Below are 17,871 nucleotides of genomic sequence, written 5' to 3'. Positions count from 1 at the left end.
TTCCCTCTACTAATCTCCACTCCATCTCCTCCTATCCCTTACTCCTATTCTTACTCCTTTCCTTCTTCTCACACACAAGTAGACCTCAATCGGTCCACTGCCCGGAACACTCGATTTCTCGAGGGCCCGAGCCACCTCTTCCCTTACGACTACCCGTAAGGTATTGAGGTCCAGGATCGGGGTGGTCGGAGGTGCGATGGTCTGCACCCCCGCTTCCACTCTGCTCTCAGGAATGTGAGGAGACAGTAGCTCCTCACAATCCATCAGAATCGTGTCCTGCGATTCGGATCTCGTTTCATCACGAGGATCCTCCTCGCAAGACACGCCCACCTCCTTACACTCGGGAGAAGCCTGGAAACCTCTGTTTCTATGTTTCGGCCGGATCTGGACCCCCTGGTTTTTATTTCTGGCCGAACGCTTCTCCCGTTGTTCCGTCTGGATAGAGGCCTCCACCATTTTCACTTGCGTGAAAGCAAGAGGCCCCTCCCCGGACATACACTCTAAGAGGAGTCCATCCATCTCCTTGAAGAGGGTGTTGAGGATGACACTCAACCGATCTGCCAGCTCTTCATCATCCCCCCTTCCTCCCACAGCTCTGACTCCTGAATCTCCTCAAAGCACGAATGTGCTTTGAGGCAGAAGCCGAGAAGGCGTTTATACCTTCCCTCCCATGCGATAACAGATGCCGCCGGAGGCCCCGCATGTAAACCCTCTGGTAGCCCTTCGCTTGATACCAACGAGAGGGCATCAGGGACAATAACCCTTCCCCGCCGGTTCATCGTATTCGACCCGGTGACGATAACACCAAATGGTCGTTCCATCATAGTGGTATACTCTTAGCACCCTTCAAGATCACCCTGGGGTTGTGGGCCCTAAAATCCGACAATCACACCGGGATCACCATCCGGGTGAGCCCTCCACCACATCAAGGTGGTGTGCCGTCGGGGGGGATTGTCATTTTACCTGTTCTTACACTTGTCAACAAATAATAAATTCCATTAAATAAATTTTTCATTTCCTTCTTTTATCCTAGTGTTTCGTTGAAAAAATAATTCTTAAATTTTCACAAAATCTTTTATTCTTTTAAAATCACTACTTATATATACAAGGTGTCCGGTAATAATCGCCTCACCTCTCTAGGGCAGATAGAGCAGGCCAACTGAACATAAAAGTCCTCTACCATTTTGCGATCTTTGTAATAATTATCGAAAAATTAATTAACAAAAATTGACAAATCCGCGCGAGTATAAGCGCACGGCAAAAAGGCCCATCCCACTGTCAAACTGAACATAAAAGTCCTCTACCATTTTGCGATCTTCGTAATAATTACTGAGAAATTAATTAACAAAGATTGACAAATCCGGGCGAATACAAACGCGCGGCGAAAAGGCCCATCCTACTACTACGCGGTTACTAGGCGCGCTACTTATACATATCCATTGCCAGTCGTAGACCGCTCCTCCTATCATTCAATGAGCGCCTAGTAACCACGTAGCAGTAGGATGGGCCTTCTCGCGTTTGTATTCGCCCGGATTTGTCTCTTTCTTCTCAATCTTTGTTAATTAATTTCTCGGTAATTATTACGAAGATCGCAAAATGGTAGAGGACTTTTATGTTCAGTTTGATATGCTCTATCTACCCTAGAGAGGTGAGGCGATTATTACCGGACACCCTATACATCTACTTCTATAATTAATCATTGTATTTCTTTGTTTTTCTCATTGTTAGTCTCTATTTTCCTTATTTTTTTCTTCTCGTGCAATAACCCGTGTATTTTGAGTCAAATAACATTTCATATACTCGGTTATCGACTATACACAGGGTATTACTTGCAATTTTCTCTCTCCGCAAACTTCATATATTTTGTGTTACTATTTAAAATGCTGAGTATCAAATACGCAAGGCAAACTCGCAAAAACTCAATTTTTCTCTTCTTTCTTTTTTTTCAAATAATATTTATTAAGATTACACTACTTTTATTTATTAAGATTACAATACTCTTCCCTTCCCATTCTCTATTGAGGAATACCAAAATAATTAATACGGAATTGCTCGAAGGGTGTATATAAAATTATCAGAATAGACAAATACATCTTGTGGGTCCGGCTCGGTGAGGATTAATTATTTAATTTTAATTTAGATTCATGTTTTAGTCATCTTCTAAATCTTAACCTATTAATTTTAATCTAACGCACATGTGGACGACGAATCACACACTTCTGATCGTATTTAATGTATACATTTACATTTACTTACTTATACGTTTTGATATTACTTCATTTTTTTATCATAGTAATTGTACACTGTAATGATCAGTCAGAACCTAAGATTTTAACGTAGAATTTCTCTCACATTCGAATTTGTGTAATACACGCGATAATAATTACAAACACAATCACCTACACATTACATTAAACATGTATACATATATGTATATTGTATATTATATAAATAGGATCATACGTAATATACATAAAATAATATTATTTTTACACCAATAAAAAATGTATAATAATATTTGTATTATCATATTATTATTAATATATTATTACATATGAAATTACATAATGTAAAATAAGTATAATGTAAAAATTAAAACTTCCTGTGCTATATTTGAAGTTTACTCACTTGTCATTAATCAAAAATACAAATCTTTTGCAGACTAAAAATGTTTTTTTTTCTTTTTACTTTAGCTTTATACTTCTAAAAGTTCACAAATATTTCTTCATACATATTGGTTCCTGAGATATGCAACTTTGAAATATTATAATTTTCTTACATACATGTGCAATAGTACTGATAATTTTAATTTTTATTCGCATAAAATAATATTTCATGCGATCCGTACTTTTTATATTTCAAAGTCGCATATCTCAGAAACTAATTCCTAATAGAAACTTATCTTATTTTTTATATAAATTGCGAAATTCTAATATTAAGCAAATATATTTTTATAAATGACAGATTGTAAGCCAATTAATGCAAAGACATTAAAAATTATATCCATTCTTTACTTTATTGCGGTGTAATTATATTACATCATAGATGAAACGGGCAATTTATTAATTGTATATCAGGAAGAGCTCTCCAATTTTTAGCAATATATTGCAATATTGTTTTACATCGAAGACAAAAGTAAAATATAACAATAAAAAATATAATAAACGTCGTTCCTTGATGTGATAAACTGTCTAATTAAACTGGATCTTTTTCAGGCTCCTATTTCTTTGATTCTCGGATTATACGTCAAAAAAATAAATATTTAAGTATTTGTTCACTAAATTAATAAATTTCCTTATACATATAACTTTAGAATTAATTTTCTTTTAAAAAATGTCAAGCAACATGTAATTTTTTTATATGTATATATACAAGAGGGAATTCTCTTTTTAATATCATATATGTATATATATATATATATATATATATATATATATATATATATATACACATCTACAATATTTAAAGTCAGAATTTTTAAATTTTAATATTTTTTATTTGCATTAAATTTAGTTTGAAATAATACTCTTAATTTCTATTAATTAATGTTGGGATATATTTTTGCAAAGGATAAAATGTTTCTATTATAAATTAACCTATTAAAAATATATTATTAAGCGCTAATGCATAGCAAACAGTAGCAATGGGACAAAGTATAGAATAAAAGGTAATGTAATGTAAAATTTACATTACATATTTTATCCTGTATTTAATATATGTATTATTTCAATGCATTGTTTTATATAATTTGATATAAATTAATATATTTTTGTATGTAATATTGATTGAGAGAAGAGATGAATGAGAAAAAAAGATAATGACGACTCACAGACTATTGTTAAACAAATAACAATGCTTATATGAATAGAGACGGTAAATGTTCATTTTAACGGACACCTCGCCGATGACCTTGACCTTGACATATGTTGTAGAAGGTACACTCCTAAGTAACACATGCTTCGAATTTTGCGGTGGTCTCGTTTGGTTCCTGAGATATGCGACTTTGAAATATTATAATTTTCTTACATACATGTGCAATAGTACTGATAATTTTGATTTTTATTCGCATAAAATAATATCCCATGCGATCCGTACTTTTTATATTTCAAAGTCGCATATCTCAGAAACCAAACCAGACCGCCCTAAAATTCAAAGCATGCGTTACTTAGGCGTGTACCTTCATATGTCAAGGTCAAGGTCATCGGGGAGGTGTCCGTTAAAGTAAATAATTACCCAGATGTTTATTGAGAAAATATAAGGATAAATTTGTCTATCTTTTTTTTCTATGCAGATTTTAACCGAATCTCTGTCTTTATATCGGTGCCATCCAATTATCACGCCTGCAGAACAGTCAGTAGATTCACCATCATGTGTTACAATCATTCCAACCGCTTTTTTTTTGGTCTTGTACTTGGCATTTTAAAATCTCCTATGTTTAGGACTAACTGAAAGTGAAAGTTCAAACTTTAATTGATACTTAATTGATATTTCTTGTCAAGTAATTCTTAAATAAGCGTTTGTAGAAAATTAAATTACAGCTAGTTAAATTATAGATAATTATAATGCCTATAATTATATTTCTATAATATAATTGTATGTATTATTAGAGAGAAGCCTCATTATTGTGTTGGCAGAGAGATTTATTATTATTATTAATATGCGGCATATGTAATCTTTACTTACAGTATAGTGTGGTCCAAACTTTTTTAAACACAAACTCCAATCTTTTAAATCCATATTCCAGTTGAAACTATTATTTATGCAGGCTTTCAATGAATTTGCTGATTCTATTCCCAACAAATATTCACGATTAAACTGAAACAAATTCAAAAATATTTCTATTTTAAATGGAAAATGGTTTAAATATAAATAAGATTCCAATTACAAACACGGAATTTATCATATACTTATATTGGGCAAATCTTTCTGCTTGATATTAATATTACAAATTTGAAATTAATATTAAAATTAATAAAAATTAAATATGAGTTATTACCAACCTTGATAGCTGTCATTATTTTCAATTTTATAAAACCCTGTTCTTTGATAAAACAATCTGGGAATTTGTTAGAATGTTTATTCTAAAACATCTTACATTTTCTAAAATCTTTGTGGCACTGTAAACAAAAGAAATTATGTGTGTACGTGTTTGTATGGAATAAAAATAGCGAAAGATTTAAATAATTTTAAATCTGACATTACACTTACTAACTCGATTTCCAAAATAAACAGATACGTTTATCGGGATATACGAGTCTTATATCGCAACATAGGCCAAGTCTTCTGGGAACGCTATGATATATTGTATATATTACTATTCTTCACCACATTTATGTTCTAAAACCTAATGTCAGAAATTACAATGTAGAAATTAATTTAAAAAAAAAGTATTTCTAAGATTACATTAACTAACATGTTTATAACATAATTGACCATATTTTTATACGTCATGATCAATAGTACTTACATAATCTATACATTTGTATTTTAATTGTGTATTCCACTTTATGTTTTCCGATTTTTTTTATCTAGTGACTCTGTTACGGACGAATAAAATACATCCTTTTGAGGCTGTAATTCTTGTGCAACAAAAGTAACACTTTGTTCTAAAAGTTGCACTGTGTGAGTCTGCTTTTTAAAATTACGATATTTTATGTTCAGCTGAAGATCCCTCAGAAAGTTAAAGAGTCGCATATTATAATATCTTTCCGTTAATTGTTCGCAAACAACTTTTCTGAATAATTTATAATTAAAATTACAAATATTAATTATTCAATATGTATGTTAGTCCATAAAGTTAATAGTATTTTAATTTATATAATCTTACCGTGAAAATTGAATAAGCAAATTTTTAATCTCATCACTATAGAAAGAAAATTTTATCTTTACGCTCCATGCATATTAACTTTATATCTTAATCTAATCATAATATGTAAACCATATGTAACCATAATATGTAATCGTAATGTACTACATTATCGATTGATATATTATTAGAATAACATTTTTTAATATTTTCAGTATTCCGTAATTGTCTCTTACAATTAATACCTATTTCTATAAAGTTTAAATCTTTTTTATTTTCTTGTTTATTCCCTTCAGATGCTTTCTGTTTATTTTCCTTAAACTTTTTGTTATAGTTTTTTTCTCGCTGTAGGCCATCTGAAATTGAAATAAATAATATTGTCGTAAATTTTTAAAGAACACTGAACTATTTCATTAGTGTAATAAGTTTTCAAAGATTTAAATTGTGTAATATATAGAATTAGTCAAAATATCGACTTTTTTGTTTTAATATAAAATAAAGTATGCAGTATACAGGGTGTCCGGTAATTCGTAAAAAATCGTGTACGCATAGAACGGATCAAAGCGAGCAAGAAAGTTCTATATCATTTTCATATTTTTGGAATAATTATTGAGAAATTAATTGAAAAATATGGACCAATTCGTGTGAATATTTGCACGTGGCGAGAAAAACCAGTTTGCTGTCACACGGTTGCTAGTCGCACGCATAGTAAGCGTGTAACAAAGGGCTGTCTCTTCGTACTGTGCTCCTAGCGGCCGCTTGACAACAAGCAGTCTCTTTTTGTAGAGCGCTAATATATTGACGCAAATTAGTCGACATTTTTTAATTAATTTTTCAATAATTATTGCAAAAATCGCAAAATGGTAAAGGACTTTTTTGCTCAGTTTGATAGGTCCTGTCTGTACACGACAGATTTTTTATGAATTACCGGACACCCTGTATAATCTTCAATTTAAATTGTAATTAAAATTTATACACTAATAATATACAATGGTGTAAATAATGGACAGTATTATAGCCATATTTTGAAATTGTGTCAAATTAACTTTTATAAGCTGTGTATTTATAAAACATAAATTTAATGAGTAATTTCATAACATTATTAACTAAAATAATTATATTATTAAAACTGGTTAATAAAAGTCAAAAAATGAATGCAAATTATTTTTAAAAATTTATTTGTTTGTTACAAAGGAAATACAAAATATAACAATTATATTAATTAATTAAACACTAAATTTAATTGATGAAAAAATTTATTGAAAATAATTGCTAGCGTTCTTTACGTGATTTGATTTTCTTAATCTTTTTATATTTCTTATTGTATTTTTTACCTTTCTTATATGTCTTATTCGTATAGAATATATGTTTTGCAGAACTGATTGTATAATAAGTACTTTAATAAAATCAAATTGCAAAAAATTAACTAATTAACAACTAATTACCTTTGAAAAAACTTATTTTCTTTAAACTTATTGTATTATGCAATGTGTTGAAATTTCTTGCACATACATCTGAAGTTAATAATATCCTCAATGCTGATATCATTGTAGCCAAATATGATATCTATCACTTCTTCAGGTAAACACATTATTGTAGCTATTATTAATATTGTGTAGTGGTTGTCCCACTACACAGTTGCAACGTGATTATGCGCACGATACAAAAATTTTTCTGAAGTCAAGTAAAACTTGTGAGAAATTCTTCCAGTTTCGAATTTCGAAGAAATTGCTTGCCTTTAGTTACAAATATCCCTGGCATGAAATACACATATTTAAAAAAAAGTTATATTTAGAAGTATTCATAAAATTAGCTTTCAAATTTTATTTAGAACAATTTTTTTATGTCTTGAATATTCTGCGAAAATTTTAATTGTTTCCAAATTTATTAGAAAATAATGAGATATAATGATCTGTGAACTAAAGAAGCGGAAAAGAAGCTTTTTTCCTAAATTTTCTAAATAGTATTTCACTTTGTCAGGGACATGTGTAACAAAAGGCGAGTAATTTCTTTGAAATTCGGAACTGGAAGGATTTCTCAAATCTTACCTGAAAGACTTCAAAAAAAAGTAAACCTTTACTTACTTTTAATTCTATCCATACATTTTTTACCAATATTTTTTTTGTCGTTAAGAGTTTTCATCGAAAAATTGTTTCTTTCGGAAAAAGCAAAAAGTTGCCATGATCAAGCAGTGCGCCGTATCAAAATGTAAAACGGGTTGCAGAACAATAAAAGAGAAATGCTTAATGTTTAAAGTCGAACATTGAACAATATAAGATGAACAATGGTAAGCTGCAATTCTTAGTATTGTTCTCAAAAAGTCCCAGTCAATATTACTAATAAATACATATTATTAATATTAAATACTTGGAGTACAATAGACAAGTTATAATATATTAAATATTAAGAAAGAGAGAAGATTCTCTCTCTCTCTCTCTCTCTCTCTCTCTCTCTCTCTCTCTCTCTCTCTCTCTCTCTCTCTCTCTCTCTCTCTCTCTCTCTCTCTCTCTCTCTCTCTCTCTCTCTTTCTCATTATCTCTCTCTTCTTCCTTTTTTCTTAATATTTAATATTTAATATCTTGTCCATAATGGTATCCTTAGTATTATTAGTTACGCACTTCGTATGCACGCATTCCTGGTAAATAACGCGGTACTTGTGGCAACAAGACGAATTTGTTTGGGTAGTAAAACTAATTTGCTATCCAAATCTCTGATTACTACTATGTGTGCGTCAAGATCTGTATGTACAACCGTGGTTGAGATTTCCGGAGAGCTGGACTGTCACCAGTGACTAAACGAGTTTATTTTTCTTTTGTTAATATGTACCTTTGGCTCTACTTGAGATTTCAGATTTGACATAGTAGACTAGATTTTTTAGTTGTTGAACTGTACGCGCATAAACAGAAAACGTTTACATCATTATTACAAATTGAAGGTTTATTGAAAATTTTTTTTAATATATAAATCAGAGAATGTCTTTTAAAAATGATAATTAAAATTGTTTATATTTTTTACATTAGAGGATTTTATAATTCACGGAGAGGTCGACAAACTCGATGCTAATAGTATGGAGTTAATACATTACTATTCTCTTGAGATTGTTGCAAAGCATATTACGTGAGAGTGATATGTTGAGCAAATACATAATGCTAGTTTTTTCGAGACTGTGTACTTCTATGCATAATTATTTTAATTTTATCACTTCTTATAATTAGCGAAATACTTCCACACTTGTCAACCAGTTGCATATAAAATGAAGAATTAAGCATTAATTATATAATAATAGTTTCATACATGTTGATTGCATTTTAGAACACGCTCTACATTTTATTAAAAAAAAAAATTACACATTTATTTTGCTTCAAAAAAAAAAAATACGAAAACACTCTTTGTTTCTATTGATATTTTCGAAGCTTTATCTTTTAAACTGATATTATATTTGTACTATTACCTGCAAGATATTTTGCATAACTTAATTCTAAAATTTATAATTTTTCTGGTAAAAATATGTCTGTACATTTAAGAGAAAGAAAAAATTCATATACAGAATATATTACTGAATATTTCAAAATTCTAGTTGTCGACTGATTTAAAGAGACCTCAAACAGAATCAATTGTTAACAATAATAAGCAACAGACAATAAAATAATCAAAAGAAAAAGTCCATTAAGAAAAGGAACAAAGGCATAAATCTCAACAATAGTGAAAAGAAATCTCAAGGAAAGTGAAGAGGATTTGCTGAAAAATATTTCTTCAAGTAATTTGTGCTTTTATTCGTCAATTTTATTCAACCAATCAGGACTAAGAACCCTTAGTGTCTCTTTTCTGCGTAGTAACTCAAATTCTTTGAAACATTTCTAAGTTTATCTTTAGTCTGGACGAACGCAGCTCGAACGAAGTACACGTTATAGACACATCGGGACAGTGTTACAAGCTACATAAACTTTCTATGCTCACATTCATGATTCGTTATCACATAAATCTATTACCGAAATTAAATTAAGTGATACTAAGGGAACTTATTATCAGTAAATAACGTTTCGAGTTGTTTTGTAAATTGTTAAATTTTTTATGATGGCTACAATAACAGACTTACCCATCCAAGTGCTTGAGAAGATTCTTTCATGTGAGAATATTAACTTGGAAGATATCATAAATTTTAAATCCACGTGTAAAATATTACGGCAGATTAAACTGCACGACCAAGTTTGGAAAGAGAAACTTTATCAGAGGTACTTTTTCATTTATAAGTTTTGATATTAAATTTTTCAAATTTAGTATACACATACATATATATATATATATATATATATATATATATATATATATATATACATATATAGTAGTTTTTATTTTCTTTTTAAATTATTTAACTCCTTTTCTTTTTCAAATATTTTGATTTTATGAATAGAAATATTTATTTTATAGTGTAAAACATCATGAAACATTAAATTAGAATAATATGTTACAATTTTTCATATTTTAATTTTAAAATATTCATAGTTATGTATAATAATTTACATAATTATGTATTTATATAATATATTTATATAAAACACTTTTCTTACATTTATTTGTTTCAAGAGTTACGCTTTTTTACTTTTCATAAATAATATCTTTTGGACCTTATAATGCAACATCTTTTATTTAACTTTATGATTTTATTTAACTTAATATGCAATCAGTTTTATTTTTATTTAACTGAGCTGTACTCAATTTTAGTTTTTATTTTCATCTTATTGACACGTGTATCGCAGTAAATACATCTTGATAACATGTTGCTTTTATGTACACAAATTGCTACCCGTTATATATACTATTATGATATTTATAATTTAAGTAGTTAATAAATAAATAAATTCAGTGCTCTATTAAATATAAACTAAAGTATAAAATGTAAACAGCGATAGAGAGCAAAAATGTGTCCTGACTAAGGTAAATACACTCAATCTGTGATAAAATAAATAACAAAATTTGAGTATAATGGATTATTTATCCACTAATCTTACATATATCGTAACATGTTCAAGTAATAAATCACTTACAAAAAATTTTTTGAAAAATCGCAACCCGCAAATTTACAAAATCGGAGATATTATAAAGAATTGAATTAATTACTTAAAATGCGTACGTTTCGAGCTCAATTTTGAGTCTTCTTCAGCGCTATGATTACATACAATAATAAGAATTTTACTTTTTAAGTTATAATCGACTTTTTCACACGAAAATTGTAGTTTTAGCCACTAACAGCGCACTTAAAAAATTTTTAAATATTCGTATCTCCGCAAATATCGATCGCACAGTTATAAAAAAAACGCAATTTATTTGCAATTTAGTGCTCTACAACTTTTATTTAAACAATTTTGCGATCCAAATGGCCATTTTTGAAATATTAACGAAAAATGCACGACGCGCGGGCGCGTTTTCGTCGCGTCGCAAAATGACCCATATTTAAAAAAATTCTATCTCGGCTTCTATTGGTCGTACGGAGTTCTATGAAGCCAAATTGTGCGGAATTTTATTAGCTACAATTTTGATATGTTTTTGCTCGTAAACTTGATACTTTTCGAATTATTTACGAAAAACCGGTTTTTTAGACCTTTTTATCACCACTGTGAGTTTTCCGTAACTTCCACGCATGGAGACTTTTGATATGTCAAAAAGCACTCTAAAACAGACTCCACAAAATTGCAGCATTTGTTCAATTATTTTTTCCAAATCGTGAAATATCGAGCAATTTTACTGGGCTATAAAAGGAATAATCTGTTTATCGAAAAATTCTTTATGTCTCGCTATATCATCTTCAGTTGGTTCTTCTTTATTTTGTGAATAACTAACAATGATGCAATCGTCATCTTGTTCCGCATTTGTCAGAACAGTAACAGTAGTATTAGTTGCTTCCATTGGTAAAATATTGGATTCGCAACATTGACTTTCTTCGATAATATTTTCGTCTATATTATATTGTCGACGATTTTTTTGACCAGTAAATTTTGGGCTGCTTCTTGAGCTTCTATTATATATTTAGGATTTCTAATAGGCATATGTCTATTATGTCGATTATCCAAGATTTCGGGCAGCATGCAATCATAATAGAAACGTGTTAAAAAGGACAGCAATTAAGTATTCCAAAATACATTGTCCCTATTAACACTTACTATTTTTAAGCTCCTTGGCGTTCACACAGTGAAAATACAATATTCTCGCTGCGTTACACTTAACTGGTCTTGAACTTGATAGAAAAATCGATGTTTTGGATTCATCTTATCTAGATTTTTCTTATCAAAAACGCTTTTTAATTGAGGCAGCGTCTTTATAGCCTCTTCCGCTGTTAAATACTCAGCTGATAGAGGACATTTTATTTCTACCAGGCCATCTTTATCTATGAGCCCATCAGGAGAAGCACCCAAGCATGGATTTTTAAAATCAATGAATAATCCGCAAGTTTTAATCTCCTTTTTCTTTTTTTTTTGTCCAATTTTTTTTGCCATTTTTTTCCTCTCGCAACTATATTTCATAGCCGCGGTATCGATAGAGGGAGGGAACAAAATGTTCTTTACAATTGCAGCGTGAAATGTCACATGCAAACCGCATCTGGCATAAAATGCAACCAGCTCACGAATAAATTGCTTCTGGGATAATTTTTTAACCAGTGCGCACATGCAAACCGCATCTGGCATAAAATGCAACCAGCTCACGAATAAATCGCCTCTGGGATAATTTTTTAACCAGTGCGCACATGCAAACCACATTTTAATAATAGACTTTATATATACTACTTATATGTTTTATTTAGGAATTGTTTTAAAGATATAATTTGGAAAAAAATGTAAAACAATTTTCATAATACTAATGTTTTAATGGACTTTATGGAAGTCAAATTACGAAATATTATCGTTTTCAAATGATACAAGTCATCACTCAAAAAGTGTGATTAATGACATTAAAAATCCGTCTTGTGTTAATAGAAATATTTGGATTTTTAGATCAATGGACAATTTCAAGAACATTATAACATTATTTTATTATTTTGATAATTTGATTATTAGAGAATAAAGTATGTGCTTTATAAAAGTGAAAGTGTCAAATGGGACATTGTAACTTTCTCTATATATATTATATTATTTAAATAATATTATATATTATATTTTATATATATATATATATTATATATGTATATATTATTTATATATAACTTATGAATCAAAATTCATATTTGATAAAAAATATAAATTTATTGGAAAATAAGATCGCTCTTTGAGTAATGAAATCTTTCATTCGAAAACGATGTGCCATAACATATTTGGATAACAATATAATATAATAAATAACATATAATATAACAACATTAAAACATTTCCTTTTATATAAATGAAAATATTAACCTTTTTATCCAGCCTTCCTTGAAGAAAACTCTACGTTAACAGAGAGACAAATATTTCCAATCGTGCTGTTGACCCATAAATAACTAACGCTACACAAATAACTTCACTACACTAAACGATATTAGAGCGTGCATCAGTAATGCCAAATCAGATGCATGGCTCACTCTCCGTATGACGCACACACAAGCGCGAGTCGTGTATATGTGGCACCGCGCACGTGCCAAGCTCACATGTAAACGGCTCGCGCTTGTGTGTGTGTCATACGGGTCGTGAGCCGGTTCGGTATCACCGGCGTGCATGTATATTACTCTACGCATGAAACAGACAAGGATAGTACTATTGTCCTTCCTTGTCACAGAAAAAGATTAGAGCTCTGACTATCGCGACACTAGTCAATCTGCTGGTGCACTAATCTACTGCTCTTTTTTATCCATTTATCCTCGATTTTCATATGATAATATGCACGAAAGTGTTTTAAAACGAAATTATTTTTACTATACCAAAATCATTTCTAAAAGTTTACATATATTCTTTCATGCATTTCCAAGCGGGAATCTATCTTATTTTGTACGTGCAAATTGCAAAACTTTTATATTAAACAAATATATGTATGACTTGACGCTAACAGTCGATAATTTAAAACTGTAATTTTTTTTTCCTTGTTTTTAACTGAAAATTGAACATAACCCGGTTCGTTATTATATGTACTTTAATCATGGAGAAGCATTTTTCATTCTGTGCAACCAATTTAATAATTTCTTTTAAAAACTAAACAATCGTTTTGATCGGTAAGGTAGTACGGTACGGTATCCCCTTAAGATGTCATGTCATGTGAAAACGGCATGTCATATGTACATATTGATTTTTTTCTGCGAGGTCGGTAAAGCATGTCCCTGCCGATTGTCAGAGAAACAACCCGACCTACTGATCTGTATGTCGCGGAAGAACCCTGTACATTATGCGTAACAATTGTTTAAAAATTAGTTTCAACCTATTTTTATTAGTTCACATACATATGAAAATGATCCAGCTGTGTAAGTCCATCACGAGATGTGTTTTACTAAAGAAACAGGCATTAAAAAAGTGCTGTTTTTCGGATAAATAATGCCAAAATTGCATTTTCATTCCTTTTCTTGTCTAAATCTTCATTTCTGTCAATTTTACGAAGAAAATTGACACAGGACCTAAATTAAAGGTAACAAAATTTCCTACAAAATTCAATTCTATATGTAACATTTTTATTAAGTACTGCTGCAGAATTAACAATTGAAAATACTTGTAATTGTAGATTTACAAAAACAAAATTTTGGGTCATTTTTACAGTCGGAAAAAGTGCAGAAAAAATTTATCATTTATCATTTATTATTTATCATTTTTATTTGTATGTATTTTTATATGTATTTGAACTAATAAAAATAGGTTGAAACTAATTTTTAAACAATTGTTACGCATACGTTTTTGCACTATAACTGTAATTTTTAATAAAAATGTATATTGCCCTTTATCTTTAAACACCTTTAACTCATAAACGATTTATCGTAGAAGGGTCTGTCACAGCTTATTTTAAAGATAATTTAATTGTCTTTAATTAATGTACATGTTATATAGCTTACAGCCAACCGGAAGTGAGCTATTTTGCAAAATACCTTTCAAAATTCAAATTTTGCAACTTTTTTGCCTTTATCTCATACACTCATTACCAAAATGAATTCAAATATACATGAAAAGTTTCAAAATTTTATTCCTTATTACTTTTATAATACATGCTATATGCGTACGATCAGTACTTTTTGAATTATAATCGACTTTTTCACACAAAAATTGTAGTTTTAGCCACTAACAGCTCACTCAAAAAATTTTTAAATATTCGTATCTCCGCAAATATCGATCGCACAGGAATGAAAAACAATGCAATTTATTCGCAATTTAGTACTCTACAACTTTCATCTAAACGTTCTTGCGATCCGAATGGCCATTTTCGAGATATTAACAAAAAATGCACGACACGCGGGCGCGTTTTCGTCGCGTCGCAAAATGATCCATATTTAAAAAAATTCTATCTCGGCTTCTATTGGTCGTACGGAGTTCTATGAAGCCAAATTGTGCGGAATTTTATTAGCTACAATTTTGATATTCATATTTTTGCTCGTAAACTTGATACTTTTCGAGTTATTTACGAAAAACTGGTTCTTTGGACCTTTTTGTCACCACTATGAGTTTTCCGTAGCTTCTACGCATGAGGATTTTTGATATGTCAAAAAGCATCCCAAAACACACCTCTCCACGAAATTGCAGCATTTGTTCAATTATTTCCTCCAAATCGTGAAATATCGAGCCATTTTACTGGACTATGATGTTTTATAAATACACAGAATAAAAAAAAGTTAAGTAATTTGTTATATTTACAAAATATGGCTAATAATGTAAATACTGTCCATTGTTTATGTTATTGTACATTGTTAATGTGTAAATTATGATTTAAGTTAAAAATTATATACTGCATACTTTATTTTGTATTAAAACAAGAAAGTCGATATTTTAACCAATTCTGTATATTGCGCAATTTAATTTATTATAATTTTATTTTTTGAAAACTTATTATTAATGCAATAGTTTAGATTTCTATAAATTTACGATAATATTATTATTTCAATTTCAGATGGCCTACAGCGATAATATTATTATTTCAATTTCAGATGGCCTACAGCGATAATATTATTATTTCAATTTCAGATGGCCTACAGCGAGAACACAGTATAACGGGTAGTTTAAGGAAAATGAACAAAATGAATCTGAAAAAAATGAATAGAAAAATAAAAAACTATAAACTTTATAAAAGCAGGCATTAAATGTATGAGAGAATTACGGAATTCCATATTTGTTCCACAAAAAATTCGAATAGATTATTCTAACGATTTGTCAATCAGTAATTTAATACGGCCCATTTACGTATTTCAGTTTGATGAAAAGATAGAGTTAATATGTAGCAAGTATGAAAATATAAAACTTTCTTTTTATATTGATGAGATTAAAAACATGGTTTCTCAATTTTCACGGTAAAATTATATAAATTAAAGTACTATTAACTTTACAGACTAACATACGTATTGCACAGCTACTATGTAAATTTTTCAGAAAAAGTGTTTGCAATCTAATGGAAAGAGATTACTATATAGAATTGTTTCACCATCTCCAGCAACGTATGGAGGTTGCAAAATCACCGACACTTGAAAAAGTTTTTCCCAAATATCAACTTATGAACCAAAGTATTTTGTTTAAAATACAATACATAAGTCACTAGCTGAGAACGATGTATACTCGTGTGCTTTTAATAGGAACTTGAATTTAAAAAATTGGATTGATACACCCAAGCTATACTGTACGTGCTACATACTAATTATAATAAGAAACAATTTCTAAGGTTTCTTTCTGATAGAGCATACAATTACATAAGAATTATAACTATCTATAATATAATTTGACTAGCTGTATTTTAACTTCCTACAAACATTTATTTAAGAATTACTTAACAAGAAATATCAATTAAAGCTTCATCTTACACTTTTCAGTTACTTCTAGAGATAAGAGAATTTGAAATGCCAAATACAAGACCAAAAGAAGTAAAATTTGCTGTTGGAATGATTGTAACACATGGTGATCAATCTACAAACTGTTCTGCTGGCGTAATAATTGGATGGCACCGATATGAAGACAGATATTCGGTTAAAATCCAGTCAGACTACATACACCTAATATTCCGTTGAAGATTTGTAGTAGTACAAAAAAATAAACAAATTACACAATTCTTACCGAAAATAATGAAATGTATTACGTAGGAGAAGGTACAATTTGCTCTCTACTGCCTGTATTGCTTTTTAATTTAATCTTATTTACACAAAGAGCCTTGATACTATTTACTTATTTAAATAAATAATGATATAGTACTAAGGCGTAAAATGAGCCGAATATAAAAGTGTGAATTTGAATTAAATAAATAAATAAATAATTTATTGTTACGTCAAATGAATTACAATATATAAACTTTAGTATAATAAATAACGGACGCAACAGAAAATTGTTAAAAACAAATATTAAACGGTAAAGTGATTAAATTACAGTAATTGATTAATATAAAGCGAACGTTTCGGCCTGATTTTTCAGGCCATCTTCAGCGCAGAATTTTTTTTCTTTAAGATCATTATTATTAAGATTACTATATTCCTTCTGAAACAAATATTTTAAGCGACCATTTATGGAATCAAATATGAGTTTTAATGGATATCCGTTCATTAGTAAAATGTTGATAATGGATAATATGTTTTTTGAATGGAACTGCGGGTTTGATAAGGTGAACATTCTGTCAATAAGTCCTCTAATAGTGCAATAAATTGATGTTTTAATAATACATGGAATAAAAGTTAATTTGTTATATTTATAGAATGTAGCTGTAATGCTGTCTATTGTTCATAATTGTATATTGTTATTGTAAATTTTAATTACAATAATTTAAATTGAAAATTATATATCGTACACATTATTTTGTATTAAAATAAAAGAAGAAAGTCGATATTTTGATTAACTCTGTATATTACACAATTTGAACAATATAATTCTTTGAAAACTTATTATTAATGCAATAGTTTAGTGTTCATTTAAAATTTACGATAATATTATTTATTT

The 17,871-nt window shown here is 29.6% G+C and overlaps 1 long non-coding RNA gene across 1 annotated transcript; it reads right to left on the bottom strand.

Annotated features, from left to right (window-relative positions):
* Window positions 1-3,659: 3,659 nt before the first annotated feature.
* Window positions 3,660-6,088, bottom strand: LOC140674004 (uncharacterized). The gene is made up of 6 exons (XR_012048147.1): window positions 5,828-6,088; window positions 5,468-5,734; window positions 5,209-5,344; window positions 5,001-5,117; window positions 4,684-4,815; window positions 3,660-4,445 (listed from the first exon to the last, which is right to left on the bottom strand). It is a non-coding gene; the product is annotated as an uncharacterized lncRNA (long non-coding RNA).
* Between the last annotated feature and the right edge of the window lie 11,783 nt (window positions 6,089-17,871).

The sequence above is a fragment of the Anoplolepis gracilipes genome, chromosome 15 (assembly GCF_047496725.1).
Source record: "Anoplolepis gracilipes chromosome 15, ASM4749672v1, whole genome shotgun sequence".
NCBI lineage: Eukaryota > Metazoa > Arthropoda > Insecta > Hymenoptera > Formicidae > Anoplolepis > Anoplolepis gracilipes.
This window is presented reverse-complemented; position numbering and strand designations above follow the sequence as displayed.